The sequence below is a fragment of the Falco biarmicus genome, chromosome 1 (assembly GCF_023638135.1).
Source record: "Falco biarmicus isolate bFalBia1 chromosome 1, bFalBia1.pri, whole genome shotgun sequence".
In the NCBI taxonomy this organism is placed as follows: Eukaryota; Metazoa; Chordata; class Aves; order Falconiformes; family Falconidae; genus Falco; species Falco biarmicus.
In genome coordinates this window covers 13,049,826-13,068,328 of record NC_079288.1, presented here as the reverse complement: position 1 = coordinate 13,068,328, position 18,503 = coordinate 13,049,826, and the positions used below count along the sequence as shown (strand labels likewise).

The 18,503-nt window shown below is 48.3% G+C and overlaps 1 protein-coding gene across 10 annotated transcripts in view; it reads right to left on the bottom strand.

The window, feature by feature from the left end:
* The window catches only part of TNRC6C (trinucleotide repeat containing adaptor 6C), a 336,978-nt gene that overhangs the window by 153,969 nt on the left and 164,506 nt on the right, over positions 1-18,503 (bottom strand). The window contains exon 1 of one of the 10 annotated variants that reach the window (XM_056332420.1): positions 8,765-8,785. The exons of the other annotated variants lie outside the window; for them this stretch is intronic. The gene's annotated coding sequence lies outside the window, so the exon portion shown is untranslated. Of the gene's footprint in view, positions 1-8,764; positions 8,786-18,503 lie in introns of those variants that run through there. 10 annotated transcript variants of the gene reach the window in all.

Here is an 18,503-nt window from a genome sequence, read left to right as displayed (position 1 = left end):
ACTGGGAAGGGTGTGCTGCTCAACCTGCCCTGAAAATCCTGGCTGTGCTTTCACAAGGACCACAGAGGGAAACAAAGGCTCGGGATTGCTCAGCTGAATCACCCAAGGGTACGAGCACAAGAGGTTGCTGCTGCTGCCTGAGCTGGTACATGTGCTACCCACCACTGGCAGGTGAGACTCATCCTGCAGTGAGATCCAGACGGGTCACAGCCTCTAACACACCCGCTCAGCCCCGCTCCTGGGAGACAAATTAAACAAACACTCGAGGTTTGCCACAGCAGGCAAATTACTTGCTGAAGTTAAACAAAAATAAAAGATGTTTCTCCCTGCTTTCTTCATCTTCCCCTCTCCCCCTCCCCACAAATCCTACCAAGATTACAGTTTTAAAAAGCACTTTCTCTTAAATGTGGGAGGAAGATTGCCTGAGCTTTCATGCGTTCACTGCTATATTGTATTGTTGCTGCTTTTAACATGTTTCGCTCAGTTAAATAGTAACTGATGACAGCTACACACTTAAATCCTTCGGTGTTTTTATCATGGATTTTATATATATATATATATATATGTCTTTTATAAAGAAGAGCACACTGCAAGGCCTCTTACCATATCAAAAACAACAAAAAAGCACCCTATTTTTGTGTAGGGTATCAAAGCAATACGTGTGCCAGTGCAGCGGAGCCAGCCTATCAGAGGTTTATCGGGTTTTATTGGCCTTGGGCAACTCTGCACACGACGGTCTTTAGAGTGACATGGAATTTATTAAACTTTTCCACAGCCTGACAGTCTTCTCCTAGCTCGTCCCCACCCCCAAGCTCTTTTCTTTTGAAAAATGGTTTCTGCCAATCTTGTGCTTTTAACATTGTTTCCCCTCTCTTCTTTCTTTCTTTGTTTTTTTTTTTTTTTTTTAAATTGCTGGTCGCTGCAGTATGACTCCTCAAGCATCTGTTTAAAGAACCCCATTAAGGTCCCACTGCAACAGCAACAACAACAAAAACCACACGGAGAGAAGCAAAAAAGCAGCCACGCACCCCATTACTGCCTGGTTCAGCCTTATTGCACTACATTACTCGATATGACAAGCTCTGCATACATATAACACACACCAAGGGTGTGTTGTGGGTTTTTTTCTTTTCGTGGATAGCCTAATTTAGGCTTTGTATGGTGCCCTGTAATAAATTTCATCTTTCAGACAATAGCCCGTCGCCTTCAGCTGCCTGCCTCTGCAATAATCCGGCAAGCATCGCCTTTGCTTGCCACTTCCCATCAACGAAGTGGACCGTTAGGGTGATGCCAGCCCATGCTGATGGGGTGAAGGTGCTGTCGGGGTTTCCACCAGGCTTCAGTGCCCTCTCTCTTCTCCCTGTCTCCCCGGATTCCTGTCTTTTTAGCTCTGTACAGCTTGGCTGCAAAAACCTCCAGCAGCTCGAGCCCCCGGCTGTGCACTGCGTGTTGGGGGTGTGTGTGTGTGCATGCACAGGCGGCGGCACACGTGCAGCAGGGTGTTACGGTATGCACATACCACTTCAGATGTATGCATTTATTTGCAAGCTTATTTGGCCCTGTCTTGGGGGGCAGAAGGAAGGCAGCACATCCAAAATTTGGCTGCAGTTGGAAAACAGCCGCAGATGGTTTTAGGATCTGCTCAGCCGGTGGGTAAGTGCTTCTCCTGCTCCCCTGTGCCTAGGAGAGAGGACTTCTGCTTCTGACCTGGGGCAGCAGCCTCATTTACCCACACAGCCACAAACCACCGGCAGCTTGACTCCCGGTTTTTGGACAGCATAGTGGAACATTATTTTTTGTAACTTTTATAATATTTCCTGTGTGTGAACTTCCCCCTGTGGAGCAGTGGTAACTCAGGGACATGGTGCCTGCCACCGGGTCTTACTGCACCCACTGATGACTAACATTTGGCTCCGGTACATCATACAGCAGCTTCTGGACATTTGCCCATTGCACGCAAACACCGCCTCAACACGGTCGTGGGCAGAAAGGACTCCTGCTGAAAGCACTGTGTAGCTGCTCTTACATCCTGCACTCAATCTCCCGCATCATCATCGTTTCCCAGTGTTATTTATTACCCCTGATGGCCAACGATATGACAACTGCTGCGCAGAGAGAGCTGGGATCTGCCCTAATCAAATAGCAATCTGATATCTAAATGTTATCATTAAAAATAAGTATATTCCCTAAGCAGAGTGCACTGCTCACATTGCCCTTTCAACCTACGTCTCCAGCTGCTGGGAAGGGACCACGCAGAGTTGTGTTTTAATGCTGAAATATCCCCTAAGGGAGATTCCCCCACCTTTTCTCTCTTCAGGGAGCTCCCCAGCACCACCCATGCCACGATCCCACTTGTTGGCAGGGGAGGAGCAGGGCACAAGCTGATGTTTTCAGCTCTTTTGAAAGACATTGAAAAGACAATTTGCTCATCCAGGAGGCAAGAGGGGCAGCAGGAGCCATAACCTGCTCATTTTGCTCAGGCTCAGTGCTCAGGCACCAGGACCAGGCTGCTCCCACCACTTACCTTCCCAGGAATTCGCTATTAACATTTTTTCTGCAGTCTGCCAGTGTGCTCCAAACTCCAGGAATGCCAGGGACACAGGTCAGCATGGCAGGTACTACACCCTGTCAGCTCAGTGTGCTGATGATGCCCTGTTGCTTGATTTTCTTTACCCCACGTGCAGAGACGACTGGCCCCTGGATGGGGCTTGTTGCTGACACTAAGCCCCAACAAGGCTGCAGGTGTGGGAGACTGATGCTACCTTGGGAAACCAGCAGGAATTATATCAGCATCCTTTTCCATGTGACAATGCTGCTGGTTTCCAAGGGTGGGTTCTGCCTCCCCCTACTCCAGACATACAGAAGCATCTACATCTGTGCTTGTCAGCACAACCGCCTTTAGGAAAATGAGCACTCTTAAAGCACAATCCATCTGACCTATTTTCTGACATGCACCTTAGGATGAGATGAATTGCGCACTAGCACTGCCTATCAGCTGTGCAGGGAATCTGGGTGAACAGCTCGGCTGAAGCTGTCTAAATTTGGATAGAGGAGCCCAGCTCCGGGCGCGTAACCCAAGAGTCTGTGTCAGCTTCTACACAGAAGCAACTGCCAAAATTTTATTGACTTCATTCATGGTCTTCCACTGAAATCCAGCTTTCCCACCTTGCAACACCTCACTCGCCAGCTTCTTACATGAGATGCAGGTGATACATAAAGACAAAGCACCCCTTAAGGGTGGCTGGCCAAGATGAAAAAGAGCAAGGCAAGAGTGGGAATAGATGGTGATGTGCAGGTAGATGTTGCAAGTCCAGGATGTGAATCCCAAGAGCAAAGCAACCCTTCAGCCGATCTAAGGTGGTTATTCCCAAATAAATGCTCCAGGTATGAAGGCCACATCGCCTCTGATTCAAAAAGCAAATACATAAGTGACAGTAAGCAACAAGCCAAAGTCACAGAATGTGCACAAAGCCATAAAGCAGAAGATACTCCTGAGAGCTCATCTTCCTGCAGAAAACATACGGCACTCGACTGGGTAGCTAAGCAAAAAAAGAAATAAATAGAGCAGCATCATTAGGATATAAATAAGTCAAAGGAGCCAGCACACAGCTGTCTAGCAGCAGCTTCAAATGAAGATCTCACATTTTTCACCAAGCTCCAAAACAAAATTGATGAGAAAGAAAATAACCCCCCATATTTGTGTCATTTCCAGGGATTCAGGAGTTTGACAGTTGCAAGCAGAGAAACAACCCTTCCTGGCAGGAAAATGAGCACTGTTCCCTGGCAGGCCATAATGACACCTTTTCTGTGACCATGTCACATGGACACTTTCGTGCCCAGGCCAGTCCCTGTCTGTACAGTGGCAGGATTTTTTTCCCAGTGTCCAGGAGAAAAAACATTTCTGTGATCAAAATAAGGCATTAATTAGAAAAGGGCACACTTAGTACTGCAGGTTATTGTCTGAAATGCCTTTATCAAACAGAAGGGAGCTGAGGCTGCTGCTGGGTGAGATTGGTGGGTGCTTCGGGCACCCCGAGGGCCATGAGCTTGTGGGTGCCACCTTGCACAGCCCCAGCGTACCTCCTCCAGCACTGTGGGGGAGGCACACCTGCTCACAGACAGAAGATCCTGTGCCTCAGCTCCTCTAACCAAAAGCATCCCAGCACACAAGGCGGCTGTGTGCTCTCCAGACCGAGGTTTGCTGGATGATGGGATCTGCTCACCAAGCCACAGGTCCATCCTTCTGTCCCCGGTGGGGTATGGACAGCCACGTCACTGGAGTACAGGGATAACCCCTGCAAGCCTGGACAGACACCAGCTGGGGAGGGTGGAGAGTCTGCAACTAAGGACGGACTTTCCCTGGAGAGGGACAGTTCGGGGTCTCTTCCTCTGCTAAAGGGTTTCAAACAAAACCTGCAAATGGCATGTGCAGAAGCAGCCGGAGGAGCTGGCTCTGGATACACCAGGGAGTTGCGCTGTGGGGCTCTGCCTGAAGATGCTGCAGATGCCGAGTCTTCACACCAGAGCAGGGGGAGACAGGATGTTTAATAAAACCTGAACGGATGAAGAAGAGTTGCGCAGATCAAGGAGAGGGGATGTAACAGCTGCAGTGAGATCACCTAGCGCAGGCGATGGAGTGGGAACGGGCTGGACTTGGCTCCTCGGAGGATCCTACGGAAACGGAGGATCCCCTCAAGATCCTCAAGACTGTCTCAGCCCAAACTGCTGACAAGATCTCCTGCCCCAGCTTTTGCCACCTCCTGCCTGCAGCCACGCTGCGCGGAGGTGGGAGTTCCTGGCTCCTGTCAACCCCTCTGCAATGTCCCCTTTCAACCCCCTGCCAGAAGCTGGAGTATCAGAGACTGAACCGCCTTAATATTTAACAGATCTCTCTCGGTTATGCATTTCCTTTATTAAATAAAGAAATAAACCAACTTCTCTTTGCCCTGGAGAAGCTTTCAATAAGATGGATAAATATATATAATTAGCCAAGGAGAGAGCAAACTCCAGTGAATACAATACACCCTGTGAGACAACCCTCCATTAAAAGCCTCCTTGTTTAAACTTCAATATTTTAGCAATAGTGACAAAGAAACATAGAGAAAAGCATTTATTTTTCAGTTTTTATTTAATCCCATCAAACAGGTTGATCAGATATTTCCCTGACAGTTTCTCATGACCTGTCTCCCCTCTCCAAAATTTCATGTTCTCCTGGTTTTCCTTTCTAAGAAAAATCTCCCGAATCACCCCAAAAATCTCTAATAGGGATTTCCCACTTGTGTGATCTGCAATGTCTCTCCTTGACCTTATTGTTTTCCCAGGCTTCCCTGGAGGATGCGCAGCAGAGGACAACGTACACTAGATGGGCAATGGGGCTGCATCCCTGATGCACAGCATCCTGCCAAAAGCCGTGACACAAGAAGAATGACATACCATGATGGAGCACAATGTTCACAGAAGGGACCCGGCCAACTATCTGCACAGGCTGACAAAGTCCATGTGTAAATTTATGTGACCTTTTTTGCGGATCTGCTTTTCCAGTTTGGCAAGCTGCCACTGAAACAGCCATGTTAAGCAGAGCAGGGAAAAAAAAATAATCCCTATGCAAGTAGTCATTCGGGTGCTGTTTCATACGCGTGTGCCGGCACCCACGCCAGCACAGGAGCAGGTCTGAGGAGGGGAGCTGGGACCATGCTGCTCAACACACTCTTTAAATGCGCTATTTTCCAACCTAAAAAAATGGGAATAGCCCACTGCAAAAGAGAAATCGAGTGGTGAGAGTTGGAGAGGAGTTTGGTTTTTGCATTCTTTCCTTTGGAGACGAGATTTGGACTGACTGCAAACATCAGCGTGCCGTGCTCCCAGGGGAATTAGATGCTGAGCTTATTCCTCCTGCCCTGGTAAACACCGCTGAGCTGCTGATGCAACCTCCAGCCTTCATGTGCTGCAGAGGCCCCAGCTAAGGTTGCGTTATTACCAGCAGCAGCCTGGTTTTCAGGGCCGTTGTACTGAGCAGATCCAGAGTATTACCCTAGGGAAGAGTCATTCATTTCCACTGTCTGCTAATTTAAAAATGTGAATATCCGTTCGATTCTGCATGCCAGAACTTAGCCTTCGACATTTAGACCAGTGTGAAATTTAAATAAAGACAATAGCAATGTTCTCAGAGCACAGCAAGGGGATCAGTTGGTGGAAATGATGCTGCAAAGCTCTAGCTAAAAGAAGGGGATAGGTGTAATACGCGGTCGAAATAAAGGGTGCTGATATCTGTGGCCCAAGTCTTGGGATGCATGAGATCCAAATCAGACAGAACAAACCTGGACCCTTCTAGAGGAAAAGAAGGATAAACCCCTGGGTTTCAAAGCTCCAAGGGCTCTAGATTTTGAACATGTGTGTTTTTTGGGACCTAACATGACAGTGCTACCACTTTTGTAGAGAACATACCACAAGGTACATGTCTGTGAGGTCTCAACAGACCTAGCCCTCATTGACCCTTCCTTGCCCATTTCTGGATCTGCCACACATAGAAAAAAACCAATATCTGACATTTTAAGATCTCTATGCAATCACAAAGTGGATTACAATGACCTTAATGAAACAGAAGGATGAGGCCAAATGCTGAGGCTGCAATACAGAATCACTTCTCCTCTGTTATCCTGGTCTTTATTGAGTAAAAAGTGAACTAAACATGGCATAAAAAACTATGCCCAAACTAGTTGGTTTTCTGATTTAATTTAGTTTACATTCTGAAGGATTTTCACAAGGTTGCGCTGAAAATACTGCTATTTCCACACCGGTTTATCATTGTTATACTATTGCCACAATTACCTGTCATCACAGTCAAATTTATATCAGGACAAGAAAATGGTTCCTCAGAAATTAAACAGCACTCCCTGGTGGGATAATTCCTTCTCCTGAACTTTCCAATAATGAAAACTGTAAGTAATTTTGCTGTAATTCAGACCACAGAAGACCCTCTACTGTTAAACCAAATTCTAATGTTTTTACTAGGACAATGATTTGATGTTCAGCTGAAAATTTCCAAAGACACCTAAAGCTGTAAGCGGGTTCCTACACAAGATTACAACATCTCTAAGTAAGTTAGGCTCCAAAATCAGACAGCTGAGGTACTTCTGCAAATTCCTCCAAAGCTTATACAATGAATGGCCTTTTGTGATATTAGGCAAATAAATACCTTTGAAAACCTGAGCATGCATGTCATCAGCTGTCACTGAGATTGCAGGTGTGGGGGTTTGCTGGCCACATCTCCAGGGCTGGCTCTTCAGACCCTGGTCAAGGACAGCATGGGTGCCAAGCACTCTCTGGTCACACTTGGTCAAATAATACACAGCCAACGAGACCCTGAACGTTTCAGCAGGAAATATCCATTTTCAGCCTTGCTAGCAGCTTATGATCTCTGTAATTTTCCCCTACTGAAATGAATGCAATGCCTGGTGGCCATTTTCCTGCAGGGATTTTGCAGTTAACTACACGCTGGATAAACACCTAAATGGTGTTTACTTTCAGAGTGAGATTCATGTCACGAGCTTTAAAAGTTAGATGCTTAACTTCAACCTGGACTTGAAAGCTGCCTTTAAAATCAAAAGAAATAGGAAAACCTCCAGAGTGATCATTTTGGTTTATCTCAGATTGGGATGAATCGCCCAGCTCCTCCCAATGACTACAGCCAGGCTACAATAACTAGCTCACCCTTAATAGCCAGGCTGTCAAGTCAAGATGGATGGATGCAGACTAAGGAGTCAAAAAGGGGTATTAGCCCCAGACTGGAATGAGTCTACAAAGAGTGTTTTTAGCGCAGACACTTTCTGGACAAGAAGCCTGTATGAGAATCCTCTAAGAAGCCTATATTTTTTGTTCTTTGGGTGGACCAAAAGAGCTCTACTAAGCTATTCTACCTCACAAACCTGAGCCCTGGAGGTCTGGCAGGTTGTCACTATCTTTACATGCTGTTTTATAAAATGCTATTTATCAGCTGCCTGAATATGCAGCTGTGGGAGCACAACCTCTCTGGTCAGACACCTTGCCAGTCGGCCAGATCCCTGCCTTGCTCCCTCCACGACTTCTCTCCGCGCTGGGGAAGATCATTGGAGGGTGTCAGGTCATGCACAGAATGCAGGGACAGGCAGTCTGCCCGTGGGATCGCGCTGCTGCTGCCCAAACGCCTCTGTGCTTGCATGAGCTGGGGCTGAAGGACTGGTGAACTGACCTCCAGCAAAACAGAGGGAAGTATTTTCAGCTCTGGGCATCAGGGCATTTCCATGGGCATTCCCACCCTGTTCAGGACACCGCACTGATCTGGGGTCTTTGCTGAGACCTGTTTTCCAGGAGCATTGCCCTTTGGCAGCCTCTCCTGTCGGATCCAGGTTTGGGCGTTCTCCCCCTTGGTTCAGACCCTGACACTGTTGTGGTTACACAAGACTCTGCTCTACAGCACCGTGATATAGGTGTGCACACACGCTTTAGAGGTTATGGGGGCACCGCCCCCCATTTCCACATACCTCCATCGGTCCCCCTGCACCGCTGCCTCCTGCGCTGCCACCACGCACTGCTATGAGATGAACCCAGTTATGGCCCTTATTGACAGAGGCCTCCTAGGAAGAAAACTCAAAGACTACCCAGGGTGTGACAATTTTTTTCTCTGGAACAGAACTCACACTGCAAACAGAGCTCATCTGCATGGGAAACAACTTGGGGAAGCCAAACCAAGAGCAAACCAGAAACTGAGACTCACTGCAAAACTTACCACTTCTGCTTCAGATGCTCAGCACACACACCTGACCTGGCTGCCTCTGACAGAAACACATAGCAACCAGCATATTTAAAACATGGGTGGTTTTTTTTAAAAAAATAATCTTTACCAAAACAAGACACTCCACTGCACACACTTCTGCCCCTGGGGAGATGATGAAAGGACAAAAGCCCCACGTGTGAGCTGCTGGTCATGTTGCACAGGGTGCTGCAGGAAGGGGCTCCATGAGGAGCGATCCCGCAGCTCCCGCGTGGAGCCAACACGTCAGGATTTCGTCCTGTGCGCCTACCTGTGCGTATCTACACACATGCCTACACCTACATCCATAGTGCAGCCTGTTCATAGCACATCATGGCACCCTCGTTCAGCCAGACGTTGGATCTAGTGCCGCAGAGGGACAGGGTACCCGGGAGAGCGTTACGCTCGCTCAGCATCCTGTTGATTCCGCTGGGCTCCACCTGCACGCCTGGGCAGGAGCTGACCCTTATCTGACAGTGCAGAATTAGACTGAACGTCATAATCCCCAGCACAGAAAAGAAGGTCATAGCCAAGAGTTTTGATTCAGAGCAGTTTACGCCCTGGCCTTTGAACCTCCCGCAGCAGCAGGGTGGGGTGGGAGTGTGGGTGTACAGCTGAGTCACACCAGCACATCCCCAGGGCAGCCCCGAAAGCAGCTGGGGAGAGCTGTCCGGACCAGGAGGAGATCAGATAAGCACAGCAACCCGCTCCACCAGCCCCATCAACCCTCCTGCCGGCTGCTGCCCCAGCACTGAGCCTCCATCCCTCCTCACCCTCAAGCAGAGCATGGCGTGGAGGGTTTCACAGCCCCACCATGCCCCAGCAGGCGCGGCAGGCACCCCAGCACTGAGTAGCTTCACACGTGTTGGAGACATAGTGCTGCAGGGTACGTGTACCCTTGTCCTGCTGTGTCCCCACCACCGCTAACAGAGAGCACCTCCTCCAGCCCCACCAAGCTCTTCTGCAGCATCACTGCACCCAAAATAACACCAGCACAGGCAGGTGCCCTTCGCCCCAGACAGCCAGTGGTGCCCTGGGGAGGGGGGATGGCTTTGTGGCCCCCCTTGATGTAGCCACACCTCTGGGGTGCCAGAATAATGAGGAAAAAGCTGCAAAACCTTGCTGGGGAAATGGGCTGATCCTCCACAGACTTGTCTCCTCTCTTGTGGAGCTGCAATGCTCTGGGTACCCAGGTCCCTTTCAGGCCTCCCTGAGTCCAGCTAACCCCATGCTAGTCCTGACAGTTAATAGCATGGGAAATATATGTCCTGTGGACAGTGTTCAACTTGCTGCTATTCAGTCCCATCAGGTGCTCCCTGTTTTCTGTCTCACAGGAGAAGAGAGGGTGACTACCAGTGCCTGATTTACCTTCTCTGTGCCTTTTACTACCTCCTTTTTTATGTGCACGGATCATATCCCCTCATATTTATCTCATCTTCAAAATAAATGTTCCCCCTCATCCTTCAGTCTCTCCTCATCTGGAAGTCTTTCAGTGTCTCCAATAATTTTTGTTGCTTATCTCTTGACCCCTTCTATTCCTGCTGTATCTTTTTGAGATGGATTGACTAGAAACGAACACACTATTCCAGGCAAGACCACAGCACTGATTTATGTGCTGGCATTATAATACTCTCAGCAATATTTTTAATCCCATTCTTCCTCAAATTTTCTTTGCTTATCTGGCGGCAGCTGTACATGGAGAGTAGAGATTTGCACACGGATGTGTCTGTTGACGCTGCTCTCCTCTTTCCAAATGGTTACAGCTCATTTAGACCTCATCATGCTCCCAGTGCTCCTTGAGTGCAGCACGCTTTGCATTTTAGTCCGTCTGCTTGCCAGCACACTGCCCAGCCCTACGGCTTTATCAGGGGAAAACTCTTGCGAGGTCTTGCACCTCTTTTCTTGACTAACCCAAAGATACCTCAGGCACTTGTAACTTTTGATATTAATCTGTTCACCTCTTTTTTTTCCCCAGCTCATGAACAAATATATTACATAGTACCGGGTCCTGTACACATCCCTTTTGCATCCTGCTGTTAAAACTTCAGCACAGTTATTCCTCCTGTTGGCTCTCAGCTGGTAACTCACCCACAGCAGCAGCCTGCCCTTCGCCCAGCCGTCCTGTAAGCAGCCCTGCAGCCTGCGTTGCAGAAAGGGCAGCAACATTTCCCCACTATTGACTGACTCGCAGTGCCCTGGTAAGGGACCATCCACCTTACAGTCCACAAAGTGGAGGCTGAAGATGTTTCCTTCCTCCCTGGGATAGGACTTGAGATAGAACAAAGACAAGGGATGGGAAAGAGGTTGGGAAACACTAACCAGGTACCCTGGACTTGGGCTCCAGCTTCCCTGGAGAAGACCACCACAGAAATAAAGCCTGAGAAAGGATCACAGCCATCTGGGGCTAAATAAATCCCCTCACCAAGGAGAGTCCTTCAACACAACCAGCTAATGCACCTCTGAGCCCAACATGGGCAGCAGATGCGTGCCCACACTACCAGGCATTATCCTGGCCGGCATGGGTGTCCCTGCTCCTGCTGGGCAAAGCACTGGGTGCAGAACTGGCTGCCAGAGACACGTCTCCCAGCCAAGCCCTCTGCATCTTTCCAAGAATCGAAAATGTGTTTCCTCCTTCACCAGGCATGTTTCCATTCAAATCAGTATCAGCCATTCTGCAAGAAATTTGCCTTCCTGCATTTATTTTCCAGTAACAAAGCTGTCCTCAGCTCTTTAGAGCTGGTATTTTTATTTTAGTTAGTTAGTATTTTTAAACATTACTACTGCTATAATAAATGTTAACCATTTGTGCAGAGCTCTCAGTGCCTTGGCAGGGGCCTTTATATGTACAAAATAACAGCAAATCATAATAAATAATAATAATAAATTATTATGGTTGATTACAAGGGAATGTGCTACATTTTTATAAGCTCTGGACCACCTACAGCTCACAAAATATAATGGGAAACATTAAGCCTTTAACTGGTTTTATACATTCCCTTCCCCCGCTTCTACTCCCCATGTTCTGTAATAGATTTACAAACAGTATAAGGGGAGGGGGGGAAAATCTTCCCTTATAAGAATAGCATCAAAATTCTCCTCAGCTTTCCAGCTGCTGAGTGTTTCTGAAGCCTTCAGTGAAATGCAATTAGTATCTTTTACCGCCTGCCTTCTGGGGATACTGACATTATTATCTTATTGCAGTTTCACCTTGACATGCAGATCACAAGGCAGCGAGCTGGATTCTGTCTCGAGACGCCTTGAATTGTGGCATTGCCCCAGCTGGCTCAGTGAGTCGAGAAAAGGAGAAGGAGGAAAAAAGAGAGAAGAGCCATTTTCTCATCCTGTGGATCTCGGCTTTAAAAACCCGCACAAATAAATACAGGGAAACGGGGTGTGTGTGTGTGTGTGTGAGGAAGGGAAGGTGTGCTCCTCTGTAGCTCCCAGGAGGATGGGCATGGCAGAGGGGGGCTTTGCCTGTGCCCACACAGGCCTGGGCTTCCAGCAGGACCCGCTCCCCCTCCCCTGTGACCCCCAGATCTCTGCATTTCGCTGCAAAAAGGAAGGGAATAGGAAAGAAAAAAAAACCGGAAAGAGGAGGAAAGGAGGAAAACCCCACCGTCAGAGTCACTTTACATCTCAGAAATGATCACAGGATCACAGGGACACAAGGCGCAGCTCTGTAGCTGTGCTAATAACTTTGGCCCTATGCAGTGCTGAGCCATCCGATGGGGAATGTTTGCAGCCACACAAGTCTCTCCTCTGAGGCTTTTTGTGATCGGCAAAACGTGACATGAAGCTTCACGGTGCACAGCCAGGAAGAACAACCTCCTATCTCTGTCAGGCAGCATTTCTCCAGCCCCCAGAGCTGTTTTGGGGAAACCCTGAGCCTGTGTCTCCCTGTCCCTGCCACATTTGTGGTGAGGAGCACCAGCCTGAAACCTGCCTTGGAGACAAATGAGACGGGTGAGGACAAAGGGCACTTTAAAGCCCATCCCCATGTGCATGGTCTTCTCTTAAGCAACCCAAAACCTGAAGCCAAAGCATCCCAGTGACTTCTAATATCCTTGAATCTGAACCAATAGCCATGCTGTATGAAAGGAAGTGTTGCCTAGTCTTACTTAACACTGATGCATCCATTATCACAGCTGGGAAGCAATATTTAACTGGAATGCACAAAACAGATAATCTGGTTGGCTTCACCCTCCATAGGTCTGGCCCAGGGCAGATGCAATGACCGTTATGTTTGTCAGATGAGCCACACAGGAGACAGGGTTCAGGCGCAAGACTTACATTGGAGCTGCAGAAATTGTGTTGTTGCATATGGAGTCAGCAGAAAATCCAACCTGTTCCCTGCCTTTCTTCAGCCCATTCTTCTGTCTTATTACTCTTAATTAATACTAATTCTCTGCATTCAACTCTAATGGTCTCATACCCCTGAGAAACCAATATATGATAGCTTTCATGTATTCAAATCTCTCTACCCCTAAGAGGGATGAGATAGGAAGCCTCGCAGGATTCACACCCAGGGAGATCCCTCCAGAACCACCTCTCTCGTCTGAGATCTGGTATTTTTAATTCCAGTGGAAAATGGGAAGAGATGTTTTCCTGGTGCTTGGTTACTTCCAGTTCTCTTCCCATCAAAAATCACCATACCCAGAGAGGTACAAAAACGAGACCGACAAATATTCAGGATATTTCCAGCCTTCCACTGTCTCTCATGTACCACCCTGTCCCGGGCCACCTTGCTGATTTTAGATTGGTATTGCAAACCCCAGCTTGCAGGCATGTCTACTCAATGCAGCGGCGTGCACATTTATTTCATAATTATTTCTCTTCATACGATTACAAAAACACAAAACCCAAGCAACATAAATCTCCCTTGAACCAAAATGAAACTCCCTGTGGCTGCCAGAGCCCATGGTGCCTCTCTGGAGAGGACCCAGGAACTAGGCAGATGACTTGGTACCCTAATGCACTGTTTCAGAAACACTATCAGGGACAGGTTTGTAAGAAGCCAAGCATCAGCCCAGCTCCCTGGTCTTATGCCATGGTGGCTGCTAAACAAATAATCACAATAGCCCAATCTGTAACACTCTCATTTTTTGTTGCAGGTGGGTTTGGGGTTGTAAAAGAAGTGCCATGCAAGGAATACTGCTGTCTCTTGAAATTTTCATTAAAATGTTTCATTTAAAAATATTTGGAAAGAAAGGACAGTTAAACAGGGAAACGAATATTCAATAAACCTCCTTATTTTTCTGATGCTAGACTGGCACAGGCAGCTCCTAGGAATTAGTGATTCCAGAGAGCAACTGGCTAATTTCCAAGGGAATAGGGAGAGGGGAAGTGAGGAACAGTAGTAATTTACAGCTTAACCCATTTGTATTTTCTCTTTACAGCTCTCATCTGGATTACCAAATGCAAATTATTTATCGTATTTTATTGGCAAACCCTTTCAGTGCACTAGTATGTGAAATTCCTGGTACCTTCCAAAAGCCCACTTTTGCAGCTAAGAGGCTGCATCCCTTATGAGCCTTACTTCGAAAGGTGAATGTCCCTTCAAAACCGGAGTGGGCATCTTCGCCTTTACACCACCACAGCATATGGCCACCAGCACCCTGGTACAGACCCCAGCTCTCACCGGCAGCATCAGACAGATCTCCCTGAACTATTGTTTTCTGTTGTTGTTATGATCATCAGGTGAATGTAACACGAATGTAAAAGGACCCAGCTGGTATTAGAGACTTTCAAGATTACTTTCAAGATTCTAGGAGAGGATCAAATGAAGGAGAAAATTAAATTAAACAAGCAGCACTTAATTATGTAGGCTGCTTTTGTACTCTCCTCTTCCTCTATGTAGTAGTTTCCACCTGAAAATCTTGAAGTGCTTTAAAGCTGGTAATTAAATCTCAGAACTACTGCAGACAAGGATGCAAGGCAAAGTGCAAGCAGTTCACTTGATCTTGTCAAGGTTTGATTATAAGTGAACTTTGCATCTCTCCAGATCTCTGCTCTGCCAGGACACTCCTTGCAAGTTAACCTAAGTTCGATGCAAATGCTTGGAATAATGTTTCTGAATGAGGGTGTCTATTAAAAGGGAAGTTGCAGACTGGAGCAGGAGGGAGCAGGGATGTGTGGACTGTCCTCCTGGGCACTCAGCCCCATGTGCTGGGGCTGGTGTCCTGGGGCAACCGCAGTGCCAGGGATCTCCCTGCTCTGGGCATCCCACCTGCACCAGCAGAAAAGTGCTGCTCCCCCAGCATTTACACTGGTCCGTGGGGATCCAGGCACTGTGACTGCAAAACCCGACATGATAATGCCAGCCTGGAAAGCCATATCGCCTCCCTTACTCCATCGGGGATGTTTGAAACCAGCAGCTAGGTAAGAGTACCAACTGTGGGGGCCAGCAAGAGCCAAGTTCATCCCCCATCAAAGCAGTCCATGTGGGACAATACCTAGAAATGCCCATGGTCATGTAGCTACAGAACTGGGCAACACCCCTGTCCCAGTGCAGAAGCCCACAGCTGTTTATGCCCAGGCCTTGTGCCCTCACAGGTACAGAGCTGAGCACTTCACGGGGCCAAACACTTCACATCAGGGAAGACTCCTCTATAGGGGTGGATCTCGCCCCTGTCAGCAGCCCGGCAGCTGGGATCCACCCTGCCAGGACAGCCCTTTGGGCACAACAGCATACACACCAGAGGCACCAGGCTGTATGTCATCACTAAATTGCTTCAGAGAAGACTGGCTCAGTGGCATTTGAGAAGCTGCTGAAGAGCAGCTTCAGCATAATGTGGTTTAAGAAGTTATTTTCGGAGAGCAATGAGAGCACAGGGCGATGCTCATCTGGCAATCAAGAACATTAGCAAAAGTTCTGGCAGTGGATCCCAGAGATGATGAAAATTAAAATGTCCTTGAAAGCATAATCAGAAATCTGGTTGGAACAGATGCTATTGCAACACTGAGACAACTGTAAAGAGGAGGATCTTCTGGGAAAGTGCAGATTCACAGCATGAGAAAGCCCAGCTCATGTTTTACAGCCTCCTGATACGAAATCATGCTTGTTACTCTTGGACTGCTGCTCATGCAGGAGCCTCCTGGGAGGCTGAGATAGAGACACCACCAAAGTACCCGCCTTTCCTCTTGTGGCGAACCAGGTGCTGCTCTGCAGCTCCCTGCAAGCTGTGAAATCGGTGGGGCTGGTGCCTGAGCCTGTGGAGGACTCGGCATGAAGTAGAAGTGGAGGGGTCAAGCGGTTGGCAACAGCCCCACTGCACGGTGTGGATGTGATGTCAGCCCTGGCTGCAGGGTTCCTGCCCGTGAGGTTTAGCTGCTGAAAGGTTCCCATTTCAGTAGCCTCAGTATTCTCTGACAGTGAGGAAATACTTGACAATTTTAGTAGCCTTGGAAGGTTCTGTGGGTTTACATTTGGTTTTGGATACCGAAGTCCTTATTTTTCTCTTATTTATTCCAAGCAAAGCAGGAGTAACCCAGTAGCATCAGCTGAGCTCCTTGAGTGTGGCTTGGTGTGAGGAAGAGGAGAGCCAGCTGTCAGCCCGAATCAGCCTGTGCCGCTGGTCAGGAGGGTGGTTTTCTGTGGCACCAAAAGGGCTCAAATTGAGACAAAAGCCAAAGTTATGATTTTGTGTGTTAAACAAATTACAAAACTGGTGGGGAGAGCAAAGAGCAATTAGAATTGCTAGTGAAAGCCCTTTTATTTGTAAGCTTTTTAAACATAACTATAATATATTTAAAATTCAACTGTAAAGAAAAGAATCTGGAGCTGGCTAAGAATGTCAGAACAAATGTTGTTCCTCCTTCAGAGAAAAGACTTGCCAAATGCTTTGAAAGAAGATTTCGCTGAGCTGGGTGCAATTCTATGAAAACTTCAGGTGAATCAAAAGAACCTTTTCCTCTGGCAGCTGCTCCATCAGCTGAGAGCTCTGCAGGACCGCCCGCTCGCGGAGCTCGGCTGGTGCTCCCGGGCCCATGGGGCAACTCGCTGGGGCAGGGGGCAGCAGATCCTCTGCTTACAGCACATGGGGCTCCACTCGTGCCTGGGCCGCCGCCGTGGCAGTCCTCCCGGGGCTGTAGAAACATTTTCCCCAGACCCACCTTGACAACCTTGGGTTTGGGTTTTGGTTTGTTTGGGTTTGTTCTTGTTTTTCCCGTGGCTTCCTGCCCTCAGACTTCATTTTCGTGTTCAGGATTACCCTCTCTCTACGCCCTCAGCCGAAGGGAAGGTCAGCCTCCTGGTTGCATTATGGGCAGAGGAACTTGGCCCATGCTTGGGGAGTGAGATCAGGAGACAGAGCCTGGTCTCCGGCAGCCCTGCAGGACATCGCACCTGTTGCATTGTGTCCTCCTCCTCCACGCAGCCCCATGGCTGCAACTCGGCTCCTTCCCATACTGGGCTGGGACTGCAGTCCCACGGAAGAGAAGTGGGAGAAGAGGCAAGTGAGCCCCACCAGGATCAGCAAGGAGGATCTCAAAAAGCAAGAGCCCGTCAAGGATTAAGCTTTGCAGTATTTGGCTTGTAACAGAGAGAAGGATGAGTAAGGATGTGCCTAACACTGAACATTCAACCCCGAAGTGAACACTCAGTTCAACTGCATCTTCACCCTGTGAGTGAGGTACACAACCCCTCCTGCAGCCACATCTGACCACTGCAGCCAGATACTGCACTGATGGATGGAGCAGGAGGGGACCTGCAGACCTGCTGGGCACACAGGAGGAGTGACAACCCCGGGGTTGCTGCTCTCTGCTCTCAGGGTCACCTGTGTGTTTTCCACCAGCATGGCCACTCAGCAGAATGTAGGGCATTTCCACGAGGTGGGCATCAGCCTCTCAGGGAAGCTGGAAACCAGACCTCAAGACAGCTGCCCACAAAATGATTACAGAGAGGGCGGATGGCCCTGGCTGTATCCTTTCAAAGGGAGTTTATCTATCCTGCATCCCAGGAGAGGCTTCTGGCTGGAGGGTCTGGAGCTCATGCAGGCGTTTTCCTACAGCAGAGCCAGAGGTGGCTCAAATCAGATTTCAGTGTGCCTGGGGTGTCCTGCTACATGGGTGACTCCCTGAATCGGGCAGTCCAGATTAATTTGGTGCATGCAGCCCAAGCAGGTCTCCTGTGTCTTGGTGATGATATTTACACGATTTGAGTTTTGGCTGATAAGAAAATCTACGATTTTAAGCACTCATGACTGCCAGCAAATATAGGAAATAGGTAGGGCTTATTTGTCGGAGCATTCAGCATTTGTTACAGAGGTTTCACTCTCCTCCACCCAAGATATCCAGAAATAAAACCACAAATAGTAAAGATTTAATCATTCCCATGCAAAAGACAATAGCGTTTCTAATGCTCAGCGCTACCACCTTGGGAGGCATTTTAATGCCAATTACAGCTTTCATTACGCAGCACTGGCCCCAAGTCCCCCTTTTCCCATCACAACCCTGATGCAAATTGCCAAGGAGCCCATCTGAGCAGGGTCAGCCTGGAGAGAACTACTGAAATTCCCAATTCTCCAATGAGACCAGATCCTATTGTTATCCCAGACTCTTTTGTAATGTCAAGGGTGATAGATAAAAATAACTCCGACTCAATTGTTCTGCTATTTATACCCTGAAAAGTCAACAGCATAAAGGCTACCAGCCCTTGGGCCGCGCTGGAGTTGATGATCCATTTTCCATCTGCTTGTCCTTGTAGGTGCCATGGCAG